We start from the raw sequence: 12,266 nt of genomic DNA, 5'->3' as shown, positions 1-12,266 counted from the left end.
ATAACTATCTCTATTATAATTACTATTATTATAATTATCTCTATTATAGCTATTTCTATTATAATTATCTCTATTATAATTATCTATTATAATTATCTCTATTATAACTATCTCTATTATAACTATCTCTATTATAACTATTATTACTATATCTATTATCGAAATATAATCTTCGCGTATTTTAATTATTATATTTTTTAGCTATTTAATTTTATACTATATTTAAAATCTAACTTCGAAGAGATTTTAAAGAATTAATTTATTTATTCTATATATTATATATCTAATATTTTAATAGCTATTATTATTATAACTATTACTATTATAGCTATTATTATTTATTATTAAAATAGTTTATTATTATATAATAGCTATAATAATAATAGTTATAATAGAGATAGCTATAATAGAAATAATTATAATAGAGATAATTATAATAAAGATAGTTATAATAGAGATAGTTATAGTAGATAGCTATAATAATAATAGCTATAATAGAAATAGTTATAATAGAAATAGTTATAGTAATAATAGCTATAATAGTAATAGCTATAATTAATTAAAATAATAATTAAAATACTTACTTATACTTTTAAATATAAAAATCTTAATTAAAATATCTTATATATATATTATATTATAATATAATATTATAGATATATTATATTATAGAATATATTATTAAGATCTTATATTATATTAGATATAAGATTATATAAATTTTAATAATTTATATTATATTAGAGTATAGTATAGTAGATTAATATCTTATATTATATTATATCTTTTCGATTAATAATCTTATCGAGAGTTAAAAAAGAATTTAATTTAAGAATTTTTATATATATAAGATATTAGATAGTTCTTATATATAGAATATATAAAGCTAATACTTAATATATATAGATTTATTTAATACTTTATTTATTATAATATATAATTATAAATAATAGAAAATTAATAATAGAGAATTATTTTTATAGTAATTAGAAATTTAAAAATCGATAGTATATATTTAATATATATCTTTATCTCTCTTTAAAGTATTAATATTATTTTAAACTCGATTTAAGTTTATTTAGAGTAAAATAAAGATATTTAATATATATTATAAGTTTATTCGAGATAAAGCGAGTATATATTAAAGCTTTATCTCTATTAAACTTTTTTATCTCTATTAAGCTATAACTCGCGTACGAATATAATCTCTTATATACGATTTATATATTAAGATTTTAACTCTTAAGCTAGATAAGAGATTACGTTAACTCTATTTATTAATTCTCTATTTATATTAATATAATTATTAAGAGATAATTTTATATAAATTTAAAGTAATAATTTTTATTATAAATTTAAAAAAGTATTTATAATAAATAAAAAAAGATAAAGTATATAGATATTTTTAATAATTAAAATTAAATAGATTATAAGAATAAATTATAAGTTTAAAATTATTCGATATTAATCTTTTTAGTAATTTAAAAATATATTTATAATAATAATTTAAAATTAATTAAATAATTAATTATTTATTATAAACGAGTTATAAGATAGTAAGATCTCTTTTAATAAAACTACGTAGTAGCTATATAATTACGAGGTCTAGATATATAGTTAATAGAATAAATAGATTAATTACTAGATAAACTAATAATTAAAGAAAAAAGAAGAAAAAAGAGAACTTATAAATATTTAAGACTTTATTAAATATATTAGATACTCGTTTTAACTATATAGCTTATAGTTTAATAAGTAATATAAGCGAGTCTATTAATTCGCTTCGAGTACTTTTACTCTTATAATTATATTCTCTCTTAAGAGATTTAACTTCTAAGTCTTATTATTATTATATCTTATAATTAAATACTTATAAACTTATTAGTCTCTTATATATTATTTATTACTAGCTTAAATATAGTCTAAACTAACGTATACTATAATAGTATATTTAGACTTCTTACTCTAAAATCTTCTTAAATATATTATTATATTTATATATTAATACGCGATAGTATCGCTATATATATTATTATCTTAATTAATAAAATATAGACGTATTACTATCTTATTATAATATACTATTATCGCTATTATTATATACTATTATTATTATTATTACTTTAATAATTATAATAATTCTATTATTATAATTATAAAAATCGCGCTAGTAAGTATAAAAGTCTTACTTCTAATCTAACTTTTATTCTTCTTAATAATAATATTAATATTAATATTATTATAAGTAAGTATCTAATTCTTCTTTATATCTACTATCTTATCTTTATTTATTCTTATTATAATATCGCGATAGCGAGCTATATATTATTATAATAGTATAATATATATATCGATTAAGATAATAATTAAGTAAGATTAAAGTTACTTAGATTAACTTTATATATAATAAGTATTTTAAAGAATATTTTATAATACTTATTAGATAGTATAAGAAGTATATTAATATATTAATAATAATATTAAATCTTCGCTCTTATAGTTCTATAGGTTATTAAATACTTATAGTTATTATTATTTCTACGCCTCGCGCTATTACTAGTAAATATTTATATTTATTTTAAAGACGTACTTAGCTAAAAAGGCTATTAGCTCTTTCTATCGCTACTCTTATTATTACTCTTCTCGCTACTCTTATTACTACTTTTATCGCTACTTCTATCGCTACTCTAAACGTTATTTATAAGTAGAAAAGATATTAAATAATTAAGAGGTTACGCTAATATATACTAGTTTCTTTTTATTATCGTTATATATATACTCTTATATATAACTCTTATATAATTTATATCGCGTCTTCTACTAGCTCGCGCTAGCGTAAATATAAATAATACTTTTATAAGAATTATATATATATCGTAGACTTAATTCTCATCTATTAAGTAAATATTCTCGCTACGACTTATATTAGCGAAGATATTTATATTATTCTTTATCGCTAAATCGATATAAATTCTATTAATATATATTAAGATATATAGCTAATATATATAGCGACTTATCGCGTTAAGAAACTTCGATATAACGTTATTATCTTCGCTTCTTCTTCGACTACTTCTCTTATTATTCTTTATACTAGATCTTCTTACTATCTAATAAATCTTCTAAATAAATAATTACTTTCTAATATAAGATAATAAATAGATTAATATTAAGTAATAATAGTCTTATATATAACTTTAATAGTTATTTTTCTTACTATATATAATATCTCGGCGCTTTAAAATCGATTTATAAATATTTTAGCTATTTTCGCTAGGCCTTTTAGTTATAACTTATTTACTCTACGAGATTTCTTTATTATTATTACTTTCTTAATCTATCTCGCTTTTTAATCTCTCTTAATAATTATATCTTTAACTTTATCTTAAATATTAATTTATATAACTTCTTTACTTACTTAAAGTTCTTAATTATATTTTTAATATTTTCGAGATACTTTATTAATTCTCACGAAGCTTCGTAAGATAAGAAGTCTTTTTAATTAATAAAATACTTAGTTTCGCTTTTACGAACTCTTTTATCTAGTATTTTATTAATCTTTTATTCTTTTTCTTTATTAATTAAGACTACTTATAACTCTAGATTATTATTACGCGAATATTATAATTCTAATAGCGATATATAAAATATAAAATAAATTCTTTTATATCTAATAGAAAGGTCTAGCTTATAAATCTTATATATCTATTTTCTCTAGTACTTTAAAAGACCTAAGCTACTTATAATTAAGTTTTTTTTTTACTTATAAGATATATATATTTAAGCTTCGTAATAATATTTTATTCTCTTTTTTAAAGATTATAGTCTTATAATTACTATTATAATACTTTATTTACTACTTTAACGCTCGCTCTTATAATCCTTTTAAATACGATCTTATTTCTTATAATTATTCTATTCGCTTTATAATAAGCAATACTTTTCCTCTTAAGATTCTACTTTTAGAAGTATTTTCTAAGTTTACTATATATCTTATTAATAGATCTTATAGAGTCTAATTAACACTTACGTATACGCTATTATTATATACGAATATAGTTATTAATAAGATTTTAGACTAGTTATTCTACTTATAATTATAGTATACTTATAGATAATATTCTAATATCTAATTTTATCTTTTAATCTAATTATTAATTTAAGAATAGAATATAATACTTAGTTTACGCTTTATATCTAGATATTAATATAGCGTTATCTAGAACTTACTTATAAATAGAAAATCTCGATCTAAGATTAAATTACGTATTATATCGCGTAATAATATAAACTTCTATTATAAGATACTAATAAGACTATTAGTCTTTAGATCTTTTATAATAATAATATATTTTATATACTTAATTAGCTTATCTATTAAGATTAAGATAATATTATAAATCTTATTAATATATAAATTTCTTATAGATAATAAATTCGTAATAAAATCTAATATTATAGTATAAAATAAATTTACGCTATCTAGAGAAATTAACGCTAGCTTACTATACGACTTATAATAATAAACTTATACTCTTTAATAATCGAGATAAATATAAATATACTTTACTATATCGCTTATTATATTTATTTAATAATATTTAAATCTAATATTCTTTTTAATACGCTTATAAATAAAGTATCTAATATTAAGATTATTATAATTTATATAAAAGATCTTTTTCTTTATAGTAGAATCGTTAGAAATATAGACTATAAGACTACGACGTAGTAGTTTATCTTTATTAACTTTCTATTTCGAAAGCTTATTCTATTTAATAGCGTATCTCTAATATTACTTCTTATTTATAACGAAAGCGTTTTTATATTATAATTTAAATAGCTATATTATTATTAATTCTCGTAACTCTAAATAAAGTCTTTTTAACTTTAAAATTTAATAAATTAGAAATTAAAACGATATCGTAATATCTAGAATACGTATTTATCTATTAAGTATTCTCTTATTTAAGTTAATAACTTAGATATCTACGATAATAATATTATCTAATTACTTTATTAACGCTATAAGTTTAATTATAGTAAATACGCTATTATATTCTTATAGATTAAATTAATATTCTTAATTACGAAGCTTATTTCGTAAAATAAAAAGAAAATTATTATTATTATTCTCGCTACTATTCCATTTAATAATATTAAATCTTTTTAACGATATATTTATAGAATTAAGTTTTCTCTTATAATATTTAATAGTAAAGTTAAACGTAGCTAATTTTTTAGTCTAGCGAATCTACTTTATATTAAGCTCTTTTATTATTATAAAATAATATAAGTTATTATAATCTAAGATTATATAAATAAGATATTTACTATCTTATAAATAATATCTTTAATTCTTAAAGTTTAATATAATTATATAGAGCTTTTTATTATATATATTCTAGTAAGACTTAATATTTTTAAATTTATAGCTAGAAAAAGTAATAAGATATTATTATTTATTCTCGCTTAGTTAGCTAAATATATTATCTATATCTATATTAAAAGTATTAATCTCTATAATAAGCGATACTTTCTAATTATAGTATTCTAGTATAAATATAATAATAAATACTTATTTAAGTATCTTAAAAGTCTTATATACTTTTTTATTAAATACGAAGAGTAATCTAATCTTATCTTTCTTTACTTTTTAGATTAAATTTATTAAAAACGTAATTATCTACGAAAAGTCTTATATAAACTATTAATAGAAGTTTATAAATCTTAGAAAGATTAAAATATTCTTAGTAGACTTCGATTCTAACTACTTAATAATAATCTTAATACGCGATAGCTTTATTTAGATACTATACTAATTTATTAAGAATCTTAGAAAAATAACCTTATTACGATTAAAAGTATATTTCGATAATTTTATATAGAGGCGATATTCTAATAGTACGCGTAGTATTTTATATATATACTTTTAATATAACTCTTTTATTTTCGAATAGATTAATATATCGTCTAAGTATATTACGTAGAAGATATCGATATATAGCTTAAATACTTTATTTATATAAACTTAAAAGATTATAAGAGTATTTATAAGGCTAAAAGATATTACTTAATATTCGAATTAATCGTAACGAGTTCGAAAGATAATTTTTCACTTATCTTCTTTTTATACTTATATTTTATAATATATATTACGAATATCTATTTTAGTAAAATACTTTATATATATAAATCTTTTTAATATCTCTAAGAGTAGTAGTAATAAGTAATTATTCTTAATAGTTATCTCGTTAAGCTCTCGATAGTTAATATAAAGTTATAGCGAATTATTTAATTTTTTAATAAATAGTACTAGCGAGCTAATCTAACTAATTAAGAATTAAATTTATTTTCTTTTAAATATAGTATCTAGATAATTCTTAATCGCTATAAGCTTATTATATAATATATTATAAATTAAATCGCTTTTAGATAGCTTATTAAATAATAGATTAATAGAGTATTTAATTTAATTATACGTATTAAGATTATTAGATAACTCTTCTAAAAAGATTTTTAATAGATTCTTAAGTTATTTAGATATATTAAAGTTATCTAGCTATATAATATTATATTATATTACTTTATTATAATTATTTTTATTATTTTTAAATAGAATCTAATATAAGAGTATAATAAACGCTTATTCTAGATTATACGTAATTACTATATTAGCTAATAACGTAAACTACTTTATATTTATTATTATAATATCTATTTACTTTTTATTACTTATAGAAAAATAGCGATAAATCTAGAATTACTCGCGTTAATAAATATTTAAATTAATATTATAGATTTAAAAGAAATTAAAAATAAGATTATATTCTTATATATCTATAATATACGCCTTTAAAATTTACTCTTACTTTTTTTCTTAACTATTTATAAGATTAAAGACTAGATTATACTTCTTATATAAGAATATTTAATAATTATTAATAGTATATATTATTATTAGCGCGTATTTAAATTTAGAAATTTATATCTCTTTAATAAAAGATTACGATATAAAGATTTTCTCGCTATTAATATCTATTAGAATAGTTATTTTATACTTTCTATTTAATATAATAATTTCGTCTTTTAATAATAGAGAGTAAGATTATCGTTTAATTAATAATATATTTAATATTATAATAATAAATATTAAACTTTATCTTTTCTCTTATTTAATCTATAATTATATATTTTATTACTTATAATATAATTTAAATATTTAAAAGAATTCTTATAATATTCTAGCTACTTATAATTATAATATTATATTTTAATAAAGAGCGTCTTAAGCTTAGTATAAGAGTCGCTATCTTTAAATTTAATTCGCGTAGATTTTTAATCTTATAATATTAAAGAGAATAAACTTTTTTTTTAATCTTATTAATTCTTAGTATATTATTTCTTAGATTTCGTATATTATTAATTACTACTTTCTTAATTACTTATCTTATTATTAAAGCGAGTCTTATTTAGAGTAGAAAGCTCTTTTATTTTTTATAATCTTTACTTTATATTTTAATATTATTATAATAATATAATATAGATAATAGATTAGATAATCTTCTTTATAGCTTTTAAAGAAATTTTCTCTATTACTCTATCTTATAGAGCTTTTATATATTCTAGATTATTTATATAGTAATCTCGTTATAACTAGAGTATAATAAGATAATTATTAAAGCTAATTATCGATTATATATCTCTTATAACTATTTTAGCTAACTAATATTCTATATTATAAGACTTAATAGCTAGATTATAAATTTAATTTAAGTATTACTCTTTATATTTCTCTTAAATAGATTTTTCGATATTACGTAATATCGTATTTCTAATATTTCTCTAAATCTATTTCTTAATATTTACTAATAGAATAAAAGATTAATAAGTCTTTTTTTTATCTATATAAAAATTAATATAAGATATTAAGATAATAAAATCGTTATAGTTTTAAAGAAATATAATTATTAAGTTATAATTATTAAGATATTATATATTAGATATTTTAATAATACTTATTTTCTTATAACTTAAATTATAATAGTAATTATCGCTATACTTATAGCGATATTCTTATATATTTTATATTTCGATTAGCTTAAGTTTTTTAATAATTAGCTATTTTTTAATATTAAGCTTTAGAAGTTAATAGCGTTAGATTTAAGTTAAGTTTATAAAATAAGAGTTTTTATTTATAGATAAAGAGTTATTAGATATAACGCTTTAGCGATTATTATTTTCATTAATAGTATTATTAGAATTTCTATCGATATTAGAATTAATATTATAGTCGCTTAATTATATAATAAATATATTCTAATAAGAGTTATTTACTAGATTAGAAATATCGCTAGTTAATCGTAATAGAATATTTCTACTTTATAAATTAATAGAATTAATTTACGAGTTACTTATTATAGCTAAATTAGATAGCTTTATATAAATAAAGTTATTAGAATTATAAGATAATAAGATTTCTTTTAATAAAACTATATAGTAGCTATATAATTATAAGATCTAGATATATAGTTAATAGAATAAATAGATTAATTATTAGATAAATTAATAATTAAAAAAAGAAGAAGAGAAAAGAAGATTTATAAGTATTTAAGACTTTATTAAGTATATTAAATACTCGCTCTAGCTACGTAGCTTATAGTCTAGTAAGTAATATAAGCGAGTCTATTAATTCGCTTCGAGTACTTTTACTCTTATACGAGTATAGATTTATAAATTAAATTTATAATCTATTTTTTAAATTAGAGCTATCGAGTAAATTTAATAAATAAAATTTAATAAGAAATCTTTAAATTCTTTATCTTTAAATAATTATAAGACTATTTTCAAATTCTTAAATAATTAGAATATCTAAATTACGCTTTATAATTTAAAAAAAAAATTAAATTTTTTTAATAGAAAATTCTTAAAATTTTAATAGAAAATAAAAAACTTATTTTATTTATAAATAATATATATCTATTATTAATAAGAGAGATATAAAAGAGTAAGATTTTAATAGTTATAAACGCTAATTTATTAATTCGCGATAATTTAATTAATCTAATTAAAGAGCGTAGTAACTTTAAATTTATAATTAATTATATATATAAACTTAAGATTTTTAAGCTTAACTCTATTTTAATCTATTATATATATTAATAATTTAAATTATATTAATAAAATTAATAACTTAAAGTTTATTAATAATATAATTATAATTTTAAAATATTATATATATTTAATTAAATTTAATATATTAAAAATTTAAAAATTTAAAATATTAATATATATAAGTAAAGATTTATAAATTAAATCTAATTAAAGCTATTAAGTAAACTTTAATAAGCGATATTTAAATTCTTTATCTTTAAATATTTATAAGATTAAATTTAATAATTAATTTTTTATTTAAAATTCTATATTATCTTCTATAATCTAAATAAAGAATAATAAAAATTCTAATAGAAAATAAAAATATTATTTTAAAATTAAATAATATATCTCTATTTTTTAATTAAAGCTATTCGATTATTAAGCGAACTTTAATAAGTAATATTTAAATTTCTTATATATTAATAATTATAAGATTAAATTTAAAAATTCTTATTTTATTTAAAAGTCTAGATTTCGTTACTAGTTAAAAAGATATAATATATTTTATAAAATATTTTATATTAAGTAATATTATATCGTATTCGAATATAATATAAATAGAATTAAATATTATATTATTTTTCTAATATAAACTCGAGATTTTAATAAAATATTTTATAATATAATATATCTATAATATTATATTATATTATAATATATATATAAAATATCTCGATTAAAATTTCTATATTTATAGAATAATTCGATTAAGATATATAGAATATATTTATTCTTCTTTATTAAGAGAGAGAAAATATAAAGAGTAATTTAATATAGCTATTTATCTTCTTATTAATAATAATAATTAAAATAATAATTAGAATTATAAGCGTCTTTATTCTTCTTTTTAAAATTATAATATAAAAGAATATTCTAAATTTTAAATTAAATATTATAAAAATAAAATTCTATAATTATTTTTATTTATATATTTATCTTATTACGTTAAATAAACTTAATAAACTTTATATTTATTCTTCTCTCGAATTCTTTATTACTCTTTTATTCTACTTTATTATAATTCTTTTAAATATTTTAAATCTATCTTTATCTAATTAAACTTATTAACTATTTATAAATAAATTCGCTTTTTAAATTATTTTAAATCTCTTTATCGAGATTAAATCTATTATTATTTACTCTCTTTAATTATAAATTTATTAATTATTTCTTTATATATTATAAAGTATTAGCGATATATCTTAATAAATTTATAAATATTAAACTTATTAAAGTACTTTTTATAAGTTTATTATCTTTACTAATATAATTATTATAATTATTAATTAAATTTTTATATAAAGTATTATTAACTTTTTTAATCTAATTTAATATATTAAGATCTTCTTTAAAATTAAGTCTAATTTATTTAAACTTATTTTTTTAATATTTTATATAAAGAATTATTATTAGAGTATAAAATATTATTAATAAATAATACTTTTAAATATTATAATATCTTTTAATTATTAAGAAATATCGCTTATATATAATAATTTTCGTAAAAAAATAAAAAATATTATAAGCTATTCGAGTAATTATAATATATTTAAATTTTAATTTCTTTTATTATTCTAGAATTAAAAGATTTACTAAATTATTAAAAAAAGCTTTATAAAGATTAAAAGTAAGATTATAATTAGAATAATAATTAGAAAACTTATTATTTCTCTTATATTACAAAAATAAATTTTTTTTTTTTTTTTTTTTTTTTTTTTTTTTTTTTTATTTTTTTTTTTTTTTTTTTATTTTTTTTTTTTTTTTTTTTTTTTTTTTTTTTTTTTTTTTTTTTTTTTTTTTTTTTTTTTTTTTTTTTTTAATTTTTTAAATTTTTTTTTATTTTTTTTTTTTTTTTTTTTTTTTTTTTTTTTTTTTTTTTTTTTATTTTTTTTTTTTTTTTTTTTTTTTTTTTTTTTTTTTTTTTTTTTAATTTAAAAAAAAATTTTTTTTTTTTTTATATTTTATTTTTTTTTATTTTTTTTTTTAATATAAAAAAATATTTTTTTTTTTTTTTTTTTAAATTTTTTAAAATTTTTTTTTTTTAAAAAATTTTTTTTTTTTTTATTTTTTTAACCTTTTTTTTTATAAAATAAAAAAGAAAATTATAAAGATTAAAGACGTAATAAATTATAATCTTTTTTTCTCTATTTATTAACTTTATAAATTTATAAAAAAAATTAATAAATTAAATTAAATATTAAATCTATTAGAAATTAATCGAAAATTATTTAAATACTTAAATTATAATTTCTATTTATAATTATTCTTTATTACTTAATCTTAAATAAATAATTAATATATTTTTTAAAAAATAAATAATATCGATATAAAGAAATAGAATATAAATTAATATCTAATAAATTAAATTTTAGCGAGTCTTAATATATTAAAAGAGTTTAAAAAGACGTTTTTAATAATATTACTTCTTTTTAAAAGATTAATATTTATTTAATATTAAAATATTTTTATTTTAAAGTTATTTAATTTATAATATAAAAAAAATCTCTTTATATTAATTACTAATATTAATATATATAATAATTTTTTAAATTTTAATATAATTAAAAATATAATAATTAGAATAATAATAAAAAATATTATATTTTTATTAAGATTAATAATAGATTAACTATATTTATTTAAATTTAATTCTTATTTTCTTTATTATTCTAGCTTCTCTAAAACTTCTTATTTATTAAAATAATTTTAATATTATTTAGAAATATTTTTAAGATTAATTAAATAATATATACTATATAGAAAATATATTATAAATAATTTAATTTAAATTCTTTAATATTAAGCGAGTTATTTATTATAAAAATTAAAAAATAAATAATTAAATTGCTAAAGAGTATATTATTATTATTATTATTATTAATTATAAATTTTAATATATAAATTTTAATCTTATATTTCTCGAGAATTAATTTAATAATACTTATAAATTTTTAATTAATATATTTATCTTCTATATATTTAAAATTTATAAAAAATTTATATTATTATTAATAAATATTAATAAAAAAGATTAGAATTATTATAAATAATTAATAATTATAAAATAATTAATAATTTAAAGTTAAAGAGATTTTAATATTTAGGGTTAG

This window comes from Letharia lupina (genome assembly GCF_014066315.1).
Source record: "Letharia lupina isolate WasteWater1 chromosome Unknown contig_5, whole genome shotgun sequence".
Lineage (NCBI taxonomy): Eukaryota > Fungi > Ascomycota > Lecanoromycetes > Lecanorales > Parmeliaceae > Letharia > Letharia lupina.
The sequence above is the reverse complement of the archived record's forward strand: the minus strand, read 5'-3'. Positions refer to the sequence as shown.